Source organism: Taeniopygia guttata, chromosome 1 (genome assembly GCF_048771995.1).
Source record: "Taeniopygia guttata chromosome 1, bTaeGut7.mat, whole genome shotgun sequence".
Taxonomy (NCBI): Eukaryota; Metazoa; Chordata; class Aves; order Passeriformes; family Estrildidae; genus Taeniopygia; species Taeniopygia guttata.
Window position 1 is genome coordinate 64069906 of NC_133024.1, and position 24059 is coordinate 64093964.

The 24059-nt window shown below is 41.8% G+C and overlaps 1 protein-coding gene across 2 annotated transcripts in view; it reads left to right on the forward strand.

Moving 5' to 3' along the window:
- The first annotated feature begins 19303 nt into the window (after window positions 1–19303).
- SMAD9 (SMAD family member 9) overlaps window positions 19304–24059 on the forward strand; it is a 42014-nt gene continuing 37258 nt past the window's right edge. For both annotated transcript variants that reach the window (XM_030274018.4, XM_030274028.4), the window contains exon 1: window positions 19304–19445. The gene's annotated coding sequence lies outside the window, so the exon portion shown is untranslated. The remainder of the gene's footprint in view (window positions 19446–24059) is intronic.

A 24059-nucleotide genomic window follows, 5' to 3' on the forward strand; every position in this document is an offset into this window, starting at 1 on the left:
TTCGGTTTGACTTCACAGGCTTTATTCTCTTACCTTGTCCAGATACATTTCTGTCACCTCTGCAGAATCAATCAAGACTCCTCATTGCCATTTCTAGAATAAAATACCAGCTCTTCAGGACACTTGCTACAGTGCGGATTCACAGAAACAGAGAATATTCTGAGTTGGAACAGACCTATAATGGTTGTATTCCCTTTCGGTGGGGATAAGAGCTGAAGCTGCAATATAAAGAGCTAACTGAGATGGAAGAAGAATGGGGAGAAATAGAAAAGGAGAATTATCTGTGGCTGAGGTTGAAAGCCATAGTGGAATGGAAGCCATAGTGGAAATGGAAGATTTACTTTAGCTGAGAAAGATGGTTGGCTTGGCCTTCTGTCACTCATGCAGCAGTCAGAAGTCTTCTGGGTAGCAAACTCATCTCCTAGGCAGTTATTGCAGATTAGGAAATACAAGACACACAGGCAGTACCGGGAGACCAGGACTTAGCACACACATGCTCTAAAAAAGCATATTTTAGACTCACATTGCATTTAGATTTTTGCTCTGCTCTCCTGTGTGTTCTTTCAGGCCCAGCACACCTCAACTGTTGCACAGCAGTCCCAGAATAAGGGAAAGATTCTCCTGGGTTCCATTTCAGAAGCAGATGTACTGGTTTAGTGGCACAGAGCCATAAAGAGGAGTATTCCTGCCCCCTCTCTACGCATGTTGTAGGGCTGGTTAGAGTCTCCCGAAGGCTGGTTCAGCTCACTAGAATGGCAGGATGCCATCTTCTACATGCCTGCTTTTTTTTCCCCCCTGTCTTCTGAGATAGTTTTCTATCATTTCAGTGATCTAAAATGACTCCCTGCATGGTCTAGCAGGCAGAGGGTGCAGCAGCAAAAGGAGAGCTTCCCCCTTTCCTAGCTGCGAACTTACCACAAGTTTGTAGACTGACTTGTCACCTGGAGGCTAGTACACTGTCCAAGGGCAGGAAAAGTAATTTAAAATTCCACCTTTTTAAAGCCTATACAAGACCTGAGGTCTTGTTGCTGCCTCAAAATGAGACCTTGAATTACTGAGCTCCATCAGAAAGATTTGACTCTGGCTCTTGATGTGTTCCAGAGAGCCCACTTCGTTTTACAAAGCGATACACCATGAAATGGGAGGTTTGAGTAAAATGTTTCAGTCATTCTTAGTAGGAAAAAAGCTGATTGATTCACATTTGATACAGGCCTGCTTAATTGCAGAGACTGTGTGGAGAACTAAGTGCCTCGGATATAAACAAAGAACCTCCCTGATCACCAAGGCTGTCATTCAAACCAGTGCTCTGCCTAACTTGTCCTCATGCTTCTCTGTAGAGTTGCAGTGATACATTTATTTGTATTCAGTGGAGTCTTAACTTTTTCTGTTTCTTCCCAGCCTTGCATTTGCAGGGGTGACCTGCAGGAGGTGAAAGTCTTCTATATTACTCACTGTCCTGACCCAGCTCTCCAAAGACTCAAAAGTATTCTCACAGACTGTGAAAAGAAAATAAAAACAAATAGAGAAAATCTACATGGCAATTCTGCAACATTCTTACCAACATCAATGGCTGTATAGGCAGTGCTTTTATAAATAGAGATTTCAATTTTTAAAGAAATTATATCTGCATAAAAACCTTACTTTTCTGCACCACTTTACTAATACTTCACAAGAGATTTTTTTCAAAAGGTGACAATATTAAAGAGTCCTATTTGAAAAACACATGCAAAAAAAAAAGTTACTAGAAAATGTTCAGTAGTTTACACAAGTTTTCTGTACTTTTACTATTTTTTATCACAACCCAAACCACTAGACATACAATATCCCTTGATACACACTTAGCTTTTATCCTTACAAGCTATTTTTTTGAACTCAGGTTTTAAATATCAATTGGGAAAACAGTAAAAAATTTACTTTTACTCTCAGGCATGTCTGTGGATATGCAGTATGTTTTCTGTGACAGCTCAAAGTTCACTGCTGAGAAGTATAAGCAGATAAACATAGAAGATGGCACCAGTTTGTTCTGCAGTATTGTATTCAGTAATACATCAATTTGCAATTCTCAAAGCTTCTGTGCAGACCCTTCCACCACCAATGTCCAGGTTAGGTTTTCACCATGGGAAATAAAATTATAGCATTATGTGTAAGTACAGCTTGTATTTCCAAGCCATGGAATAATACCAGCCAGTATTTAACTTGAATTCTCTGCTAATGTTTAAGGCTCTGGAGACCTATCCATAATTATTTATGTACCTATTGTCCAAGTGTTCCTTGAGTTCACAGTCATAATGCTAACTGCACACTAAAAATAGTCAAAACGAAGAGACAGAAGGCTGCAATGAAGTTTCTGTATCTTAGTGTTTATTACTTAAAATAACATCTAACATTATTTATGGTCCGTGTGTGTTTCTTAGGGATGCAGTGGCATGTCTGTAATAGCTCAAGGGGCATGAATTAAAGTAGTATTCCAGCACTGCAGGAGGCTGCACCCTGCCAGCTGGACCATAAGTTATCTACCTCTTTGGGATAGAGATTCAGAGGTTAAGAATGGGATGGTACCAAGTCATGCCTATTGCTTTATCCAACAGCACATAAGGGAGTCTTAAGCACACAAGCCCAAGGGGTCATCAAGGCTCAGGGGAGAAGCTACAGACAAACCTTTGTTTCTTACTGGGAAAGGAATTACATTTTCATATGACCAAGAATTAGTAATAGTTGTGAGATCATAGCCGAGAGGGGTGTGTTAGAATATGATTTCATTTAAGATATCCATCAGAAAAGAAAGGGCTAACTGGCCTCCATTTCCCTCAGTTTTTTAATCTACTTAACTTTTCATTCATGGATCTGTCTGTTCAACTGCCCTGGCTGCATAATTAGATATTACCTTGGTGTAAAAAAGGAACTAACAAAACCTTTCCAGTCCCACTTACTGGGCTTAGTGTTCCAAGTACCAGAACACTCTTGGGTGTTCAAGAAACAGCTGCAAACCAAGCAAACATGCTTCCAAAATGGCTTAGCCACAGGTGATCCTTCTTACCTACATGACCTTAACTCCCCCTCAGGTACATCCCTTTGCATCAGTCAGGCTCTGCCTTCTTTGGTTCTTCATGCTCTGCTCTCAAGATCACTTTCCTCCACTGGATTTTCATCAATTTGTTGTTTTAGCAGAATGAACTTCAACATTGAGACTGAATCCAAGCCTTTGTTGCTGGCACATTCTATGCAATAGTCTTGAAGAATGAGGTGACATGAACTCTGGCATTCCCATCTGGTTTTTGCCATGTTTTGGTGTTTCATCTGAGGTTATTCTAGAGCTGTGTAAAGATCCTGTTACAAAACAGAGAGATATATTGAGTGTCAGCTTTTGAAGTGGAGATCAGAAGAGGTACTTGAACCACAGAATGATAAAGAATCATGGATTTCTGCAAACAGTTTTGGCAAATTCACTTTGCCTTGTCTCTGGAAAGCAGCCTTCCACATGTGGGACTAATCCTTATCTTTCTATCTTTGTAAAGTAGAGAAAGGTTCAGCTAATTATGTCAAGGACAGGCTTCACCGTGTAGCCACACTACAGCCTTAGTTGCACAGGCTGTCATAAACTACCCAGTGAATACTCTCAATCATCTGCTGTCAAACTAGGAGAAAGGTCAAAACCACAAGGAATTTGTAGCTCTTTTTGGCTGACTAGGTCCGCCATTTAAGGTCTCAACAACAAAACTGCTGATAACTTCCATATCTTACTGCCAAAAAACCAAAAACCAAAACCATATCCATGGCCATCTTCCAGTGTTTAAGCCAAGTCATATATTTTGGAAGTGGTAATCAACTGCATCAGCTCTCCATTTGGTTATTATACAAGCCTGGATAGCTTCTGCCCCAGTAAAGGTTTTGTGATAATGAAAGATGAAACACAGATGAAGTTAGAACAACCTTTAATGGTTTTCAATCAAACAGTAAAATTCTGGTCTCACAAAAATTTTTCTGATGTTATGTTTAATTTTACCATTTTTGACAATTTATTTTCTCAATAAAATGCTTCGTAAGAACAAGAACAGAATGAAAAATAGCTCATTTTCTGCAGGAGTACTGTAAGGGGGCTACACAAAGGACAAATACAAAAATTATTCTCATAAAGGAGACAGCAAGCAATTTCATTCCAGTATTTTGCTAGAAAGCTAGAAAAAAAGAATGGTTGCTTGCACAAGAATATATTAGATTTAAGCAACTTCTGCATGCACTACTCATGTTTTCATGTACTGCCTCAATTTCCATGACACTTCCGAAATTCTTGCACCCACACTCATATCTGCACATATTATGGCATGAGAAGAAATCTGGACTTTTTCAGTTCACTTATCAAACTAATTAATTACTGAAAAAGTCTGTTTACCAAAATGAATAAATAGAGCTAGACAACTTAATAGAGCCATTCATCTTTAAGTATTAAACAAAGAATAAGGAATGCTGTGATTTGTCAGATCCTACAGAAATACTGCAGGGTGGAGATGTTACTCATCATTTTGTCTCCATGTGTAATGTTTCTCTTTCCTATACTTGCCAGTGCCTTCCTAAGCCTCATGAGAACCAGGGAAGAGCTAACGTCATAACCTGGACATCCCCTTTTCCAGAAAATAGAAGAGGGTCATGATAAAGTCCCACATGCAGGGTACACCTGAACAATCATTCAGAGGCAAAAGAATGGGGTTTTATCTTACACTGACAAGACTGAAGATAGGAAAAGTCAGTGTAAGGCCCATTCCATTCCCTGAAACCATGGATGCTCTGCCTCCAATACTGAAAGGTTTTGGAGAAAGTTGTGGGGGAAGAGTGGTCTTCCTTGTGCACCCCTACACAAAGGAATTTCAGGAGTGCCTTGAACAGACCTGCGAGGTTACAAGAATCTAATTTCATATGTAATTATTTCTCTGGGTTGTAAAATAATTAAGCATTCTTTCTATTCCTGGCTACTCCTTATTTACTCAAGATTTTAGAGTAAATCAGTCTAGCCCTAATCTGGAAGATGGGCATGATAATTTAATTACCCTCAAAAAACCTCTGCTGAATTTTCCAGTGGTAGGACAAAATATTTTAATATGTTGGAATAGAAGCTCCTCACTGTGAACAGCAAACATTCACAGGGAATATGAAGTCATTTTATCAACTACCTAGGACCCCAATTACCCTGCCTGCAGGCTGCACTAAAAATCCTGGGGTTTTGGCTCTTCTCCTCCTGAGATGTTCTCTATCAATGCAAGCATTAGGCTTATAGTTCTGTAGGCGTGCAGTCAACAGCATGCAATTACACTCCCCACTTTAAAGAAGCTTTATTATGCACTGTGATTGCTTTGGGGAGAATACTGTCTTTGCTACTAAGTGCAAATCTAATGGATAATATCACTGCACAAGTTCGAGCAATGTGCAGGAGCTTTTATTTTTCCATCAAACAAGATGTTTGATGTTTGGGGGAAAAGTTTGCAGAATGGTCATTCATAAAGCCACTGCTGCATCCAGTCAGATATTTAAGAGTTAGGAAAATTCAGCAGGAATGTAGACCCATCTCAGCTGTGCCTAGGTAATAATTTACGAGGACCTTAAAAGTTTCTCAGGAAATTCCTCACTCTACAAAAGGTTTGTTATTACCATTTTGCTGCTGCAGACTTGTCAATATTTTCCCCCCAATTTAACCTGCATTTATATTCACTCAGGGTTGAATCCCATACTAAATGGGACTGTGTCTTGTATAGATTAGCTCTTCATTCTCAAAGAAGATGGCAGATGAAAGTATGCAATGCTCCTAAGATGGCTGATGTCTTTGTAGTTAGTATCACTGTAAAGAACTTAAAAATAAATTGATTCCAGTTTCACAGGTCTTTGCTTAATACAGCAAAAAATCTTACAGAAAACACTTACTGGATGTAAAGTCAGTGACAAACATTATCTTTCATATCTGAGAGATAATGGAATTAAAACAAACAAAAAAGATGTGGTTGTCATTTTGCTAGGATGCAAACCTGACATCCAAATGCTATGTGGCTAACACACCATTTGGTGTTTGATAAACACCACCAAGCCTGAGGGAACAGACCTTCAAGAAGAAAGGTTTGCAGCATGGAAGTAATTTCACACAAGAAACTCCCCAGATTGCTGGTGTGGAGCCACAACACAGCAGTGCTACCAGTAGTTTACTTTACATTGTGAGGCATTATACATACACACTGTATTTCAAATATAGCTGTCATTTAGTAGATTGATTATATTAGTGCAAGGCTTCTCAAGTTTTATGATGCCATGGCTTTCTCAACAGCAGGGAACAGTCACTCTTACAGATCTACTACATTTTTGCCAGAAAATAAAAGGCTAATGACTTGAAATATGAATGCCACAGTAAGGCCCATGATTAATAGCCACTGAGTAATAAAATCATTGCTGACAAAATATGTCAAATGACAAGTTTAAATCTTTTCCAATGAAAAGTTTAACTATCCTCTTGGGAAAGGAGTCCTCTGTCTTGTTTCCAGTGCTGCAGAGGCATTTTTTATTCAATTGCTTCTTGGGCAAGTGTTGTGAAGCAGTTTCCAGCACATGGACAAGAACCAAGACTTCCCATTCTCAAACACATTTTTCTTTTAAAAGGCAGGGTGTGTACCTCTTCACTTTGTGTCCTCAGGAGTCCTGTACTCCTTGCTGAACAGTGGCTCAATAGATTTCAGTGGCCTCATGCTGGACCTTTCCATAGCTCAATGACTGTTTCAGAAAGGAGGTACCACAGATTAAATTCCTTTAAGCTAAGTAGGATCCAAAATCTGTCTGCTCCATTTTGTTGTAGCCATAATATTGCTGTGGTGACACAGCACCTACTTCCTACCTTCCTTGAATGAAGGTCTGGTTCTCACCAAGCACCACCTCTTATGCCCAACAGCTTTCAACTGAAGGGCTAAGGCAGGCAAGGAGAACTGCTCTAATTTATCAAAGCTGGAAAAAAAAAAAAAAAAGAGATTATACAACCATGTTGTGGAAATGAGATCTATTCCCCAACTCTTCACTGAGAGGGAAAATTAATTGTGAAACTGATATTTTGTAGCCTAAGACTAAATGCCACAGAATGGCTGGTTACTGCTGCTAGAGAAAACTAGATTGGGAGTATCATGGGAAAATACTGAACAAGAAGATTTTTCTAAAACATACTCATTTCTTCATCCCCTGAACTCTGGGGTAGTTGTTTATAGTGGTCAGTCCTAAGTCTTGTCTTCACAAGATACACAGTACAATACCCCAGTAAATAACACCAACCCACTGGAAATAGCAAATTACATTAAAGAAACCCGAAGGGAGATGATGCTTCAGCCAAGAAGAACATGGGCCAGGTGACAGACTCCAGCTTTTGGCGTGGCTGTCCCCACCAGAAGAGTCCTGACACTGTCCAATCACATAGTCAGCCAGAACACAGCCCCCTAAGCCAAGGAAAAGATCTGACCTCAAGTCCAGAGACCAGAGGGTAACGCCACCACACCCTGTCCCCTACCCTCACTCTCTTCACATTATCATCCTTGACCTAAAACCATCCCACCTGTAGACCCAGCTGGGCTATAAAGGGAAAATAGCAACCATCTTTTCTTCTAAAACTTTTGATCATTCAACTTACATCATTTGTCACCAGGGCATGATACAAGAGGGTACAACAAGCACCAAGTGCCTGCCCCTCATCTTCCCTGCCAATGTCTCTTCCCAGTAAAGCCCTACAAGGCTGCACCTACAGTCCAGTCAGTTCCAGTGCAAGCAGCACACATAAGCATTACTGCTGGCTCCTCCTTGCTTTTCAGGACACCCCTGCAGTGGCTGTCAATTTTATTACTGGGCCAAAGCCCAGAGCTGCTGCCCTTTCCATCATGGAGATTGCTGAGTCCTTATTTCCCTAAACTACTGCCTCTCCACCTGCATTTTCCACCACCTGGAGGCTGCCAGGCCAGAGAGCAAATACCTCACAAATGCTGATGAAGCCTTCATCAATATTAACTAAAGCCACAGAAGAAAAGAGCAGCCCTATCCAAGTACCAACAGTGGCACGGCAGGCCCATTCTCATCACAAGTGCCATTCTTCTAGGCAGACCTCTGCTTCCCACGACTTCCCCACACAACCTTCAAAAAGCAAGTAAACCAAAAAACCTTTAAAAATATGCCAGCTAGGATATATATATTCCTGCTAACTCCTTAAGACCTGCAACCTAGTTTTCCAGCACTGCTGGGCTGCTGGTGGGCACACAGGCAGGCTCATGTCGATACAGGCTGATGTACAAACTGAATTAGGCACAGGGCCCTTCATACAGCAAAGGGTAACAGAGCAGTGGTGCTGCTGCAGTATGTATTGAAAATCAGGCATCTTTGCCTGAGACCTGCTATTTTACACAGTATTATGATTTGTTATGCACACCAAGGCAGAGATGCCCAGACCACATCATATTTTCTCTCTCATAAGAGCTTAAGAACTCTTCTTCCCTAAATGTAAATGGAGAGTTTGGGGAATCACAAGCCTTTGATGTGTGTGGGGAGATTTAATGCATTTAGGCATAATATTTTAATTATGTGAATTACAACAGGACAGCCTGCTCTTTTTAGCATGCTGAGTCATTTCCACTTGGACATTGCAAACATGGACCCTTGCTCTGAGTGTTTAAGTATTTGGAATAAACAATTAATGTTGTGCTTCAGCTTTCACAAGCCTTGTGCAGAATAAAGAAAGCACTCCTTTTCTTCTCTCTTTCCTTGTGCTTGTTAGGGCCTCCTTTGGCAGAGACTGGAGATAGTTGGGCATCCCAGTTTGAGATACACAGTGCCAAGGGCCAGTTTGCTGAAACTATCTAACCCAGTTCCCAGGGATTGACTTCTGAGCCTTCTCTGAGGCTTTCAGTTGCCATCCAGTCTCATTTGTGTACAAAATATGGAGAGATGAGTCAGAGTAATTTCTCAACCCTTTATGAAGAAAATCTGATACCTTGTGCATAGTTGTGGTATTTCTACACACAGTTTACATACTGGCCACAAACCCAGTTTTATTTTTCTTTTGAATCTTTTGATTTTTTTCATACAGTAATTGTTCTGAATTCTGTAGCTAAATGAGGTGTTTATTCAGCATCTGTGCCTTCTAAATATTTACTAACAAAGATCTTTTCGAAAACTTTTTCCCTCAGCTTGTTGACTAGGCAGCATAACTTTTTCCATTTCTTTGATCCTGAAGCCCCCTTTATTTTAATTATCCTCCCTTTGGCAGCCAAAGGAAAATGTAGCAATATAAACTGAGCCCTTCCTCACCCCTCCAGTTAATAGAAGTACCAGTTGTAGATCAAAGATCCCATCAGAACAAACTGCTTCCTATGCAATAAGCCCTCTGTCTCTGGAATAAGCAAGTTTATCTTCATTGTGCATTCCGATAAGATGTTATTATAGCAGTGACTTTAATTACATTTCTCATAATTACATTAGTGTGCAGTAACATAGAGTTTCACTGAATCTAAATGTGTTAGATTATAAAATATGGTGCCTTTAAGTCTTGTGATGGAAGCCACAAAACAACAAAAAAAAAGGGGTCGATTTTACAGTTGCATAGATGTTTCTGTGAAAGGAAAGATGAAATTTTTATGGAATATGGTCTGGAGCATGGAAAAAGATGAAGAGACATCATGAAATGGCAACAGTATATGCATCATGTACTGTACATCATCTCTGTAATTCAAATGTTGTAGGACTCCATAGAAAATAAGCAGCTGCTTTATGATTTAAGGAATAAATACATTCCTGTCTGAAGTTCATAGAGTGATATACCTACAGGTATGCTTTAACGGCAAATCTTTAAATGTTGATTTGCTTTCCTCCATAAGAAATAGCTTCTTCTCCCCTTACTTCTCTTTTAGTTTGTTCGTGGTTTCTTTATGGTAAGATTGGAAAATATGATACTAATGAACTATCTTAAAGTATTTAATTCTAGGCATTGAGTGGATTAAAAATGTTTGTAGACATAAAAACATTCTTCAGGATTTGTACATTTCAGATGTCAAATAGTCACTGAACAGATGCTGAGTAAAACAGATCTTTATGTATCTCAGCTTCTCTGATAATTTGATTAAATATGAGGCCTGGTATTTGGTGCCAGGTGTTTCCCAGGGGAGTGAATTTATCACATGCTTAGTCTTGCAATCCTTATTTAATAACTACTTGATCTATAACTTAATGAAATTGGTGGTGGTAGTTCCTATGAACTGCAGTCAACTTTAAATCAGGACATAAATTACCAAATGCATCTCCCTTTGAAAGACACAGACCTCCAAGCAGACTATTCCTACTTGTCCTATGGAGTGGCAATAACTTCATGATCTCCAAGACAACAACATATTTGCAAGGAGTGGATTGGGGTGCAGTGGTCTCCTTCTTGGAACTCCTAAGCAAAATATTCAGTCAGTACCAAACTTGTTTTAAAGCAAAGACAGGGTAAAATTATGCACTGCGTGACCCCTACTGTTTGAAGCAACTGTAAGTTTGTGAGGTTCTTTTTCCTTCTGCCAGATAATAAAAATACAGATAAATCTGATGCATATAAATCAAGTTTTTAATTAAAACACTTTAAGTTTTCTAGTACAGATGGCATTTTCCCTTCTAATCACTGCATCCTGCTATAATGCCAACACTGAACAAATAAGATATCTTTATCAGTACAATGTTCTTGTCTGTCATATATCACTGAGGGTTTTTCCTTTTCATATTTTGAGTTTTAAATAGTCTAGTTTATAAAGATGGCTTTTTTTCTCCCCTGGCAGGCACATATACTGTCTTTCTTTAAACCATGGGAGTGTTTTAAAATAAAATATTATTAAGGAGATGCTTGCAATCAACACTAATTTTTAACATCTTTACATGTTTTCATCTGGAGAGGGAAGGCAGAGGACACCATTTAGTGATAAGAGTTTCAAGTGACCTTCCAAGATGGGCTTTCTCCAAAAGTGAAACAAAAAAGAAAAAGGGTGCGGGAGCGGGGGGGTGGAGGTGGGGGGGGGGGGGATTACTGGCTTCTTGTTGTTGTGACCATTCTTTTCCCTTCTTAGAGCAAGAAAATGAAGAAACCACATAAGCATGTGAAAATCCAAGCAAACATACCTGCTAAGTAAACAGAACACACAAAGGCATTTTAGGGATAACGGCTGCACTATGACAGATAAAGATAAAACAAAGTTTCCAGTAAGATGGGAAAAGACCTCCAAGACCACCAAATTCAACCTCCAATGGAATAGCACCATGCCCACTAGTCATATCACAATGTGCCATGTTTTCTCAGGTTTTGAACGCTTCCACTGCCTGGGGAGCCTGTTCCAATGCATAACCACCCTATCACTAGTTTGGCCTGGGAGAAGAGGCCAGCCCCCACCTTGCTACAAACCTCCTTTTAGGCACTTACAGAAAGCAATGGAACTGTTCAAGCTGAGCTTCAAACAGAAGGAGGCACATCAGAACTGGAATTTACACATCAAGCTGACCCCACTCAGAATTTCCAAAACCTTCTCCATACCTCTTCTTCATTGACAATGTGGCCAAGAGAAAAAAAATATTTTTATGGACTGACTTTAAATCTGCTTCCAGAAAGGGTCAGGAATGATAACCTGTCAGGTCAGTAGTTTCTTCTGAAAAATTCTATTCACTAAGGATATCTTCCCTGGCCTCAAAAATTTGGCATCTAACATGGAAAGAATAAGTGTTGGACAAAGTCTTGACTGGTAGAGAAGCCTATCACTGAAATACAGAGATTGCTTGGCAGAGGTTGCTTGATTGCAAGGTATCATGACTTAATTGCATTTGTGATGTGTGATCAGGAGATAGTTCAGACACCTCTACATGTTCTTGGAAATAAATAAAAAAAAATAAAATAAAAACACCAAACAAAACCACAAACCAAAATCAGAAATTCAGTCTTACAAAGCTGAAAGCATTTAAAAAAAAAAAAAAATAGAAAGGGAATAATAATTAGGAGCTGCTTAAAACATTCTAGGAGATACTTTCAAAACCACAATCCAACAGAGAACAGAGGCTATTCTGGTTAACAGAGAACAGACAGACCCCAAATGAGTATGAATGCAAATATGTTCTATAAAACACATAAGACAAAAAAGAAACAAAGGTTTTAGAAAAACAATCATAATGGGAAAAAAAAAAAAAAAAAAGGAGGATAAATCCATGGATAGCAAAAGTAACAGTAAGAAAGGGGTTAAGTATTCCAGAAGTTAAAGTAATTCAAACAATTATTTGTTCAGTACTAGGTACAAATGATAGAACTGAGAGTAATAAATCAAAGATTACAAAAACTATCTGGAAATAAGAGAGTTAAATTACTTATATTGCAAGGTAATAACATATTTTCTATTTTAACAATAACTGAAGACGAAGTTAAAAAGCAAACCCTGACTTAAGACATTTTGAAATTATCAGGTCAATAGCTTCTTGTGAAAAGTTGTGCTTACTGGATTCCCTGGTCTTAAAAATTCAGCATCTAACACTTTGTTCTCAAAGATTTTAAAAGTGAGCACTAAAGAGCTCTATGACCAACACATGCTGCTTCAACAGATTTGGAAAGGTTAGGAACATTAAAGCAGAAGACAGCTAATATTATGTTAGCATTTTGAGATATATGGAATATGTGGGGTGATTAGAGGTCTTTCTGAGTTAAAAACAGTTCCAGGTAAAACAATGAAACAGTTAAAACAGCTCATGATCACTAAAGGGTTAAGGGGGAACAACAGGAGGACAACATACGTACCACCACCACCACTCAATAAATACATCTGATGAAATTTAAACTGAATTAAAATATTAGCTGGTAAAGGAAATGAGTTTGATATTACAGACTTTTCAGAGGTATTCGGCTTCACGCTACCTGACATTTTAATTAAGAAATTAATGTAAGTTCTATTGAATTTGTATTATTTTAAATTCATTAAAAACTGACTAGTTCCTAGGTCTGAAAACGTCACCATAAATGGGGAAAATTTTATCAGCTTGATGGATTTTTAATGAGGGCTCAAAGAGATAATTTCTTGACCTAACAGTATTTAACTATGTTTTTAATAACGACACAGAAGAATCTATGAAGTTCTTACTGAGAACTTTTCCAATGACACAAATTACGGCATTGTTGAAAAAGGAATAGAAAAAAAATTTGAAGAGAATATATAATTAGACTGTCAGTAGGGCAGGTGAGGACCTCAAAGTCATTCTATCCCTCCCCATTTCCCTGAAAAAACCAGATGTTCTAACAGATTTTTTGCCTAATCTGTTCTTCAGAGGTATAATTTCTCCCTCAGCAATGGGGAAGTTATTCCAGTACTTGCTTGTAAGCCTGGCTCAAGAAAACAGCATGTTTCTGCACATGCTGTTCCTGTCTGTAAGGTGATATGCTGGAGTGAAGAAGGTTTGCAGGTCAAGGTGTGAGAGGATGGAGAGTCTATCCTAGAACTTAAATAAATCTTGGGCTTCATCTCACCAAGAGACAATATTATTAAATACTGGTGTGATCTCCATAGGTTAAAATACAGACATACAAGGTCAACTGTTCTCTGTGTGTATCCCCTGATGTCTAGTAGATCTGGAGAAACCTGGGTTCTTGATGTTCACCATTCAAAAAATGTTGAAACTTTGGAATGGAATCAAAGGGGAGCCCAGCAACTCTTAAGATTATTTAATCACCTGGTATTTAAGGGCCATTGCCAAGTATATGAAAGAAAAGGTAGAGCATAAGCACAGGTTGTAAAGGAGCAGACATGCAGAAATAATGAACTTTTAGTCCCATGTGTAAAGACACAAAATCAAACTGCTAGTAGTTGAAGATAGAAAATTTCAGAGCAGAGAAAGCTATTTTTCTTTACAGCCCGTGCTTATGCTACCTTTTCAGCCAAGGATAAGCCTGACCAGAGAACAACTTAGCAGGACTTGTAATGGATTTTCCATCACTAATGATTTCAAAATCTCTTTTTTCCAGAAGATTTGCTCTAGCTCAACCATAGCTGTTGGCTCTGATGCCAAAGTTCAGGGAAATCCTGGGACTTCTGCATATATGTGAAGTCAAAGGACAGTAGCTCATTCTTACTGCCAATGAATCTTTGCATATGGTTTCTTTTCCATACTCTTTCTTTTCATCCAAGCAAGTCCTCAGCAACAAGAAAACTTCTCAAGTTAGTAAAATAAATAATGGACTTAGATAAAATGGCTGAGAGTTCATCTGATTCTTCTCAACATTAGGTGTGAAGTTCAGAAGGTGAACTAAAGACAGGGGATTACAGCAGTTCTTGAATCAATGCCAGCTGAGCCAGAGGCACATAAATATTTCATCCAGGTCAAGAAAACCAGGGAGGTAATTTATTACAGGTTTCAGCCAGTGATGGCTAAAAAGGGTGGAAAGAATCCTTCCAGAGTTTGCTTTCTAAGGTTTACTAAGTCATCAAGGTACTGTGCTAAAGGAACAAGAAGTGCAAGTATGTTATCTCTGCCCTCTTTCTCCACATGATTTCATAGTTTTGAGGACAAAGTAACAGACTGTCAACTGGAAGATCTTCTTCCAACTAATCTCAGCTAGTCTGGCATCAATCCAATTTTGCTCCATATCTTGGAACAAGACATCTCAAGAATCATATTGTTCTGAGCATCTCAAGTCTTACTCTCTGCAGCAGAGAACAAACTCAGCACGAATAACAAGACAGGTAGCTGGATCTCAGTGCACTAAAAGCTTTTGAGAATTAAAGCCAAGTCATTGTATGTGGATCAAAGAAAAGGAAAAAAATCAAGGGACCCTGTGGAGCTTTGCTCTAATAAGATGAAGACAAATTTCCCTGGACTACCTTAGAGTTTGTGGGGTTTTAGCTCAGAGCAGAAATTGTCCCCAGAATCTTTAATCACAAATATGATTTCATTCTTTTAGCCAGTACTAACATACACACAAAAATCTTGTTATGGTACTGAATAGGAAATTATCCTTTCCACTTATGAAAACTGGTAGTAACCTGGCCAGTCCAAATATTTTGCAGTCTTTTTATCTAGTAATTGAAAGGTACCGATAATAAATTCATTTGTCCATACACAGTATGCTCATTCACTTCTTGACACCTCTTTCAACCCTGGATGAAAAGTGCCATGAAGCTAAATGACAAATTTCAGATCTTACTAGTCACCTGACCCAAAAGGGACAGAATCCCCATCCTGGTGGCAGTACCTGAAGTCACTCAGCCCGCTCACCTCTTTGTCTCCCAATACTTCTGAACTATTGTTTTTCAGTTTTCTCAGGTGGTCCTTGTTACTTCATCCACTCTGCTGCTGATTCCCTTTTTTCCTTCTCTCCCTTTAAGCATGTACCTCCAAACCTGCCTGCCTACATCCATCTTCTGCCTCCCTGGATTTATAGCTTCACTTGCAGAATCTGAAGCAAAGAGCAGTGAAATGAGCAATTGCAATACCTTTTCTGTGACAGAACAGACCACCCAGTTGCCCAGCACAGTCTCGGCAATACTGCATTTACCGACAGGTTGCACAAGATTGCAGCCGCTTTTTCCACCTGTTTTTCTTCTGAGACTTAGCATCTTAAACCATAAACATGCAGGAAATTGATGTGAGTAGCACAAAGGTTTGAGGTTTGTAAAATCAAATGTTTCATCCTGCTTGTGCTGGAAAAAGATGTGTGAAGGAAGACACCCTGATGGTTCAAGTGCTTATTTTTAAACCTGATACAGATGTGCCCAAACAGTTGGGACCTTGGTTAGGATACTGAGATACCCAAACTACCTATGAATAAGAAGCAGGGTAAGCTCCAAGTTTCCAGACAGCACAAGAAATATCAAACAATCAAAGCCAAGGGTAAGGAGTTGGGGCTGGTCCAGCCCTATCCTGGGAAGGGCAGTAAAAGATGTGGAGTTAGGTATCCAGGCAGTGTTCGGGCTTGTAGTTCAGGCATGCAGGGAGAGAGTGAGATGGTGACTGCTGCTGCTTTAATAATCAGCTTCTTCTTGGCAATGCTGCCCCACGTCTGACTCCACCCTGCAATACAGGAACAGCCCTCACTTTCCAGGGCTCTGGCACAGGCAAAGCGGGCAACAGAACCACAACTATGTTCCTGTTCCCAAAAATCTGCTGCCAGAGGCAAGTGCCTGCTGTGTCTTTGCCTGAAGAAAGCCCTTGAGGAAAATGTAACTCATGCAGTAAATCCAAGATACTGTGGCTAGGAATCTTCTAGCATCCGCAGCAGCACACTTGGAGTTGTTTGAGGGATCTCCATCTCCCGGCACAGGACGCTGCTGTTGTAACAGCTGTTCCTTGTTCAGTGGTGGACACTGCCAGTACTTCACTGGAGCCCTGGAGCAGTACCTACAGAGTCAGTATATTTACAGCTCTCAGGAACTTGTAGTTCCGTCCAAGTGGAAAATTCATGTTATTCTATGTTTTACACAGTATCAGTGCTAAAAGACAAAAGCTACATCCAGTCTTTACTATTTTCTATATAAATTTATCCTGATGATAGACAGTTTTCTTTACAGAGTTACCCAGTACAAAAAGACAAAATACAGACCAAAATAAGAATACCCCAATAAGGTTTTGTTTATGAATAAAGAAGGTTGGTCCATGTTTTACAGGAGGGGATTTGAAAAGTTACCTCATGTGCAGGCTAAGGGAGGGATTCTACTAAGGGCACGATGGGAAATGAGGCACAGGAGAGAGATAATGGCAAATGAGAAATGGAATTAGCAGAGCCCAGGTGGTGCAGAGGAGTGACAGGTGATGAGTCACCCTGGCAGGAGGAGCACTGCCTTACAAAGAGGACGCCGGCTTTGAAAGCCATGCAGAAGAAGATTTGGGCTCAGGGATTTGGGCTCTGAAAGTGTGTGTGGAGAGAATGGAAAGGACAGGTGGAATATATGAGCACTGGTCCTGAGGAGATCCATCATTCCAAAGGATCCAAGAAGATCACAGGTAACGCCAGCAGCTCTTGTAATAAAGCATGTATGTGTGAATGCCACATGATCAGAAATACAACTACATGCAAAAAAATTGTTGCCTGCTATATAATCTATAATGTATCAAACCCTAGTTATATATAAATATACACATATATATATGTATAAACACACACATGTTACCTCTGTTAGCTAGAGTTTTTCCTGCTGTGGGACAGTTAAAACCACCACCACACAAATAGGAATGCAATTAAGTCATTTCACAAATAATTTATGCCTATTTAACTGGAAGCTTCAATCAAAGTAAAGTTTTAGGAACTGACTGCTTAATCTAGGCAGCGGCTCTGCTGGTTGGGATCACTCCAGTAGCAGTACTGGTATTTTAATGTACCCTGCCAATGAAGATACACTGGAGATAGCACAGCAAGCTGTGCACCAGAGTGGCCTTGTCCTGCCACCCCTTTTTTGGTAGCAGAAATTCTGAGCAGAGGCATGAAAAAAACAGTGGTTTCAACACCTGAAAGAGATGCAGTGAGACCCAGCAGAATTTGGTTGTGCCTCAGTAAGTTACACGCTACACTTCCGCCAATCCACCCCCCCTACCCTCCACAACTGCCCATGTATACATTTGCAGAGTAATGACTTCAGTTAAAAATAAACAGCATTGTGAACATAAAATCTGAAAGCACACCGAGCTAGGATATATGATTGGCTCTTTATTAATATTTACAGTGATTTTTAATCAACAGCATCTTTTCTGCCACTCATCTGTCAAGAAGTCTCCTGTAGGAGAAGCCCGACAAGTAGTGGGGAAGCCACTGGTATTTGAAGACTATTGAGTCCAAAGCAGGAAACAGAGATATTTTGGGGCATTACATTTTTATCTCCTGATTGCACCATAGCCTCACGCATGCATGCTTGGATAAAACTGTGCCGCGGAGCCGTAATTGCATTGTGGCTTTTTGATGTCTACTCAAACAACATTAGCTTTGCTGTCATGTTTTACAATGTAAAAAAATTTTGGTGAAAATGTCAGCAGGATGGTATCTTTAATCATATTTATTGATTGACCTCAAAAGGCACAGTGCACTTTAACTGGAGCCCCTCAATGCAGCCAGGGTCAGGTTCAGACAGTACCTGTTCCTAGCACTGCCTGGAGCCCCAGTTTCACGAGTAGCTCTTATGTCCTGTTCCTTGAAGCCACTTGACTTCCCTTCTTTTATCCCTTCCTTATTACGGCTAATGCAATACTCTACACAGCTAGAGAAGCTTACTTCTAGGGAATATGAGGGTTTAATAGGTAATCTCTGGAGCAGGAAATGCATCTGCTCATCAGTGCCAGCTGCATTTTGGTGTTCTCTGACCAGCCCGAGAAATGATGGGACCCCCGCACAGCCCGGCGTGGGAAGGTGCAGTCTGATACCCAAACTTGTCGCAGCTGTGCTGTCCAGCCGTCCCAGAGGGACGACGTTGATTCCAAGTCTTTTCCTGCAGCCGGCATTTGTCTCCCGTGCCCAAAAGCCGGGTCAGCAGCCGTCGCAGCAGCGCAGGACGGGGCTGAAGTTGGCGCACGCCCCGCTTGGCCACTGTGTCCATCCTCGGGGACTGGCGAGAAGGACCCCGGGGAAGGGCCGGCTGCGGGGCCACTGGGCGAAGGACCTGTCCCGGGGCAGCCCAGCGGTCACACACAGACGCCTCGCCGGCCCCGCACGGCTCCGGGCAGGGCAGGGATCGGGGCACCCCCTCCGCGGGCATCCCGGGCCGGCGGAATGGCAGTCCCCGAGGCGGCTGTGCTGGCGCGGGGCTGGGGGCGAGCGGCAGGGGGGTGCGGGGAGGGCGGGTTCTGCGGGGGTGGTTCGTGTGTGCCCGTGCCTGCGGGTGAGCTCTGTCTCGGGTGCCCGTGTGCCGGAGGGGCAGCACTCGGCGGGCGCGGAGCGGTGAGCGCGGCGAGGGGCGGCGTGCGGGGAGTGCGGGTGCGGGAAAGGTGTATAGTGCGAGTGTGCGTGTAAGTGGGTGCGTGCAACTCACCGTGGGCGTGTGCTTGTCCGTGTGTGCTTGAGAGTGTATCTGTGTTGATGTGCGTGTGTGTGCGCGGTGCCAAGTGTGCGAGCGTGTGCGAGTGTGTGGATGTGCGCTTGTGTGTGTGCGACTGTGTGTCAGCTATCTCGCGTGTGTGTGTGTGTGTGTGTGTGTGTGTGTGTGTGTGTGTGTGTGTGTGTGTGAGTGAGCGTGTGTGAGCGCGGCCGGGGGGGCGCGGGGGCGGAGGGGCGAGGGGCGGGCCAGCGGCCGCGGCGCTGCTGGCCGCGGTCCAGCCCGGCGCTCTAACACAGCCTGGCGGCTCCCGCCTGACTGACGCCGGCCGGGGCTGCTGCTGCCGCTGCCGCTGCGCCCTGGCCCCGCCGCCGCCGCCGCCGCGCAGCTGCAGCCGCGCTCCCGCCCGCGGCGCGCCGAGACCCCGGCCCGCGCCCGTGGCAGGTAAGAGCCGGGGCTCCCGGCCGCGTCCCGGGAAGGGCGGAGGGGGAAGCAGAGGGGACGGGGAACAGTGCCGTCGCTCCAAACTTCGCGCCGGGGCCACCGCGCATCCATCCCCGAGCGGCGCTGGGTCGCGGGGCGGCGGCGGCCGCGCCATCCCCCCGTGCGCCCGGCGGAGCAGCCGCGGCGGCGCCCCGGGCCGGTGTCCCCCCGGCTGGCGGCCCCGGCCCCGCTGCGCTGGGGCGGTGTGCGGCGGGGGCTGGGGCCGCAGAGCAGCGAGATGAGACAGACCGACGCCAGGACGGCGAGCGCAAGGAGGAGCGCGGGGAAAAACATTTTTATGGATGGCTAAACGCTGACAAGTCTTCCCGCTGTCAGGATTTCTTTCTTTCTCGTTTGAGAGGGGAGGGAAAAAAGAAAAGAAACAACAGAGCCCCACATGACACGTTTGGAAATACTTTTCCTTTCAGAGGTTACTTTCTGTTCAAGAAATCTCGCTCCTGGACACGCTCCCAGGCAAAACGGAGCGGAATTGCTGGGATTCGGGGTTTTTATTCCAGCTATGAACGGTGACTCTGATTGGCTTCTTGTCTTTTGGCTCCGAAGTTAAAACGGTACACGTTTTTTGGTTAGCAAGTAGCCAACATTTCCAAAAACAATAGCCCTCGATATAGCAAATTATAAATCACTGTAATTTTATCTTTGTGCTCTAAGTGGGGGGAAAATTCGGAGTTCGGCTCATTGTTAACAATTCGGATATTGTTTGCTAGCTTTGTGTTTTCCTAGTTTGATTTTATGGGTAAATTTATTTCATGCTAGCTGGGTCTGCTTTAAAAGAGGTATTAGTGGGAATAAAAATAAATGACACACACCACGGGCATGTGCGCACACACAGACACGCACGCCCACTGTTAATTACTTGCATCTTATAAATTAGTAAAGGAAATATTTCAGCCCAGAATGGTCAACTGTTTAGTGAAGGAGCTCTCCCTTGGCAGAAATGGGAAATGATGTGCAGGGCTTCAGGAATGTATTCAAGTTTGCAGTGGTTTGGGAAGGGCACTGCAGATAATGCAAGTTTCAGCATCTGCGATGTGTGGAAATGTGCCCTTCTATATGTGCAAGTATCTGTGCAGTAGGACAAATCTTCCCATCTTCAGGAGCATAAGATGAAGAAAGTGCTGCAAAATTCTTCTCAGCAATGGTAGGACAAATGTCATCACTCAAACAAACCTCATCCGTTTTAATCCAGCCAGACAACTCCCTTCTTTCAGATTTGATAAGTACCAGTGTCTGGCTGGTTCATCTTTGCTTCCTGTTAGATTTTAAAGCAGACGCTGGGGATGTTTGTGGTTTGTTTTTTTGGTTTTTTTAATAGTGAGTTAATTTGACTTAGTAGCTAAAATAAACATGCCCAAAAGTACATTTAAAGTCAGTTGTATCAAGAAGGATGTCTTGTATTTACTGGGTTTAGCAGTAGTTCCCACTCCCATCTGTCCTTTGTGATGGAATTAGAAACATTTTCTTCTTCACTTTATTACCTCACACATAAACTGATAAACAGTAATTCTACAAAAGTGCCTGGAATAAGAGTCAAGTATATTTTATCACAAATCCTTATCATATCCGTGTTACATATGCAAACTGGGAGGTTTCCTGATGGATGCATTGAATCTGTGTCAGTATTTGTAAACTGATACAAGGTGGAGAGAGCTTTTATTTACCTGCAGCAGCTGAAACAAATATGCAGAAAGCTGTCAACTGTACAACTTTGTGAAAAAGTTGAGAATTAGAATTTCACTAAAGAGTCATGCACACACATGCCAAATATCTGCAGAAGGTGGGCATGTGGTGTAGAGGAACTCGGTACCACCTTGGGTTTGAAAGCTACTCTCACAAAAATAGGCAGTAGTGCCCCATCTGCGCTTCAGTGGGTACAAGACAAGGCCCAGCTCACTAAAAGAGGAGTGTAGAAGTGTCAGTATAATGTATCATGTAACATTTGCGCAGTTAATTCTCCTTTCTCTCCTTTTATTCTTTTACAGGCTTTCTGCATCTCGCATTTGAATTCTTAGCTATCTGCTGTTATCAGACGGGGAGATAGTGTGTCATGCAATCCTCTCTCCTGAGTGCTAAAGTGCTGTAATTTTGATGGCCAGGCCAATCTGTTGCTATAAAGTTTTATTTTTCCATTGTTAAATTCAAAGGACAATGACTACTAATTACAAGTGACCTTTTACCAAAACACTAGCTGGAGTTTATCACTGGTGCTGATACTGACTAACAGTAATTCCAGCATCAGCAGTACTGGGCACCCTGTTTCAAAGAAACTTAGAAGAATAAGGGGAGACAGAAATATATATATATATATATATATATATATATATATATATATATATGCACTCTATATTTGTCTTCTGCAAAAAATACAGTGATAGGGTAGAGAAATTCTATTTTCTGTGTAATATATACCCTTTACAAATAGTAATTACAGGGTTGGGGAAGAAAAAAAAAACCCAAACAATGCATCATAAATATTTTAAATGAAAACAACACAGCAGAAATATACGTAGTAAAGGTTGTTCTGTCTAACTGCCTGGTTTCCTGATACAGGTGGGTATAAAGAACCATTAGTGTTACTGTACACGAGCAGCAAGGGATAGTAATAACAACAACAATTTGAGATAATCATCACTGTCCTATCACTGTCTTTGAGAACAGGTGTAAGGAAGCACTAGATTTTTATTACAATGCAACAAAATTAATTTTTAAAAAGTATCCCAAATTATTTCCCATCTTCTATTTTGTCTGCAATGTTTGAATAGTTAATACAGTGGGAATTTTACAGATGGAAAAGTGACTTAAAGATACTTAGGCCGTCTATTTATTATAGCAGTTAAAAATCTGGCTGTGCTTTTGCAGATGAATGGATTTAAAAGATTGAAGGATCAGAGCCCAGACCGAGACCCTGACTAATACATGTTTACATTTTAATTAAAGCAGGTGAAACATCTGGTGGATTGTTCAGAACCATTTGCAAGTTTCTGCATCTTAGACAGATGTAAGGTTGAGCAGTTTCTTTGAGGTTCAGTTCCTCTGGACAAGGGCACAGCAAGGACATGGTGGAGGTGGACATGGAGTAAAGGAGACTTCCTAGTTTATGCAGCCATCCCTACTTTAAAAACCAAAAAAAAAAAAACCCAAAAAAACCCCCAAAAAACCCCAAAAAACCCCAAAAAAACAGAAGAAGAAAATCTGATAATTGATCTCTGTTTTTCTGAGACAGTGTTAAGATGGAAGTGTGTTTCTGACTGGGAGAAGCAAAGCCTTATCTTTCACATCTTTCTATCCAAACTTGTTTCCTTCCCACTCTTTTTCCCTTGTCAGTAGCATCACCATCCTCCCTCTGCCAAACTCAGCATCATCTTTGCCTCTTCTGTTTCCTCACAGATTGTGATACTTCCAGATATCTCTTCACAGTTTTTCTTCATGTTACATCTTACATTCCTCCTTCCTTTCGTTTGCAGCTGCCAAAGCATTAGTCCACACTGTGGCAAACTTCCAGCTTTGATACTGCAACCTCCCATTTCCCATCAAGCTCTCTTCTCCCACCTACGTTCGGCTCCCAGTTCTGCTCCCAGATGCAGAATCCTGCATCTTTTGATTTTCTTCCTGAAGCATCTCCTATTCTGGAGTCTCCCTATATGCCTGGCCTTTGTATAGGTTTTGAAAATATTCCCCGCATCCTGAGTTCCCCACAACTGTTGGCCTCAAGCTCACTGTCCATTAAAAGAGAGAAATGAAGAGGAAAGAAAATTAACAGACCCATGGGTCATTAGAGTTTGTTCTGCTTCAGGCTTCCTTTCACCCTCATTACCTGGCTACAATGGGAGCCAGACTGGCCACTTCTTGATAGCAGTGGTTCTGTGTTTGCCTGGCCTGGTGGCGTGCTGGGTCACACAGCCGTGCTGCGCAGAACAGCAGGCAGGAGCTGGCGATGGAGGTGCCCTCTCCAGAAGGCCTTGTCTGCAAGCAGCAAAGCTCCACTTAATGAAGAATCCTTTATAATGTGAATAACCCTGCAGCTGAGGTCAATACATTTCAACAATGCCTAATCTTTTTTTTTTTTTTTAATGTGTGTTTTCTTGCTTGCCTTCCCTTAACAAAAAAACACACCAAAAAACCCAAAACCCATCCCCCCAAAAAAACCCTACCTTTTTTTTTTTTTTCTTTAAGCATTCCTTTACAGCATTCCTCATCAGATCATACTTTACAAAGCCATCCCTCTCAGAGTACCTGTGGGACAGATGCAGAAATCGAGGCACCTGAGGGAAAGCTATTTCCCCTGAGGCCTGTGGCAGGAAGCGATCCCACACACTGCCCAGTAGGCACAAAACTGACAGGGGCACAAGCAGTTCATGTGGCTTTTCAAAACTCTCTTAGGGTTACTTGCTGGTCTTGCCTATCCAAACCTACTTGTCTCTGTCAAATTACTGTGATCCAGCTGCCAAAGTGCAGTTTCTCACCCTGCAGCGTATGTGAGGTAGCTGATTTATCTCTCTCTCATCAACAGATCTTGGATTACTTCACACAAGGCATGAAACTTTCACAGAGACA